The 953-nt window shown below is 38.8% G+C and overlaps 1 non-coding gene across 1 annotated transcript; it reads right to left on the reverse strand.

Moving 5' to 3' along the window:
- Positions 1–340: 340 nt before the first annotated feature.
- LOC123939504 lies at positions 341–449 on the reverse strand. Its single transcript, XR_006817885.1, has one exon. It is a non-coding gene; the product is annotated as a U6 spliceosomal RNA (small nuclear RNA).
- Between the last annotated feature and the right edge of the window lie 504 nt (positions 450–953).

A 953-nucleotide genomic window follows, 5' to 3' on the forward strand; every position in this document is an offset into this window, starting at 1 on the left:
AGTTTATAACTTGTCTGTTTGTTTTTTTTTTTTTTAAAAGATTTTATTTATTTATTTGACAGAGAGAGATCACAAGTAGACAGAGAGGCAGGCAGAGAGAGAGAGAGAGGGAAGCAGGCTCCCTGCTGAGCAGAGAGCCCGATGCGGGACTCGATCCCAGAACCCTGAGATCATGACCTGAGCCGAAGGCAGCGGCTTAACCCACTGAGCCACCCAGGCGCCCCCACTTGTCTGTTTGTTTTACATCTTAATCTCCTTCACCTGTTTCATCCATCCTCCCCCACCCCCACTCACTTCTCTCTGGCATCTACCATTTTTTACTCTGTATTTATGAATCTTTAAAAGTATGGAATGCTTCTGAATTTACTTTTCATCCTTGTGCAGGGGCTCTGCTCATCTTTTCTCTGTTGTTCCAGTTTTATTATGTGTGCTGCTGCCGCAGTGAGTACTGAGATTGTTTGTATTGTTGTATCTTCTACTTCACTAATATTTTCTTCTACAGTGTATAATCTGCTATTAATCCTATCAAGTGCATCTCCTCAGATGTCCTAGTTTTATCTCATCTCATTAATCTCTTTGTAGTTTTAATCATAAATTTGGTTTATTTTTTTTATTCCTCCAAGGTTTCACTTAACACGTTCAGTCTTCTGCCTTTTTGAGCACGTAGAATGTGCTCATAATATCCATTTTAATGTTCTGGTCTGCTAATCCCATCATCTGTGTCAGCATTGAGTCAGTTTTGATCGGTTGGAGTTTTTTTTGCTCATTCTGTGTAGTGTTTTTCCTCACTTCTTCTTATGCCTGCTAATTTCTGGCTGAATGCCAGACATTGCGATTTTTTTCCTTGTTGAGTGTTTGAACATTTTATGTTCTTATAGTTGAATTTTGTTCTGGAGTGGTGGCTAAATGACTTGGATAAATTTTGATTCTTTGATCTTGTTTTCAACATTTAT

Source organism: Meles meles, chromosome 3 (genome assembly GCF_922984935.1).
Source record: "Meles meles chromosome 3, mMelMel3.1 paternal haplotype, whole genome shotgun sequence".
In the NCBI taxonomy this organism is placed as follows: Eukaryota; Metazoa; Chordata; class Mammalia; order Carnivora; family Mustelidae; genus Meles; species Meles meles.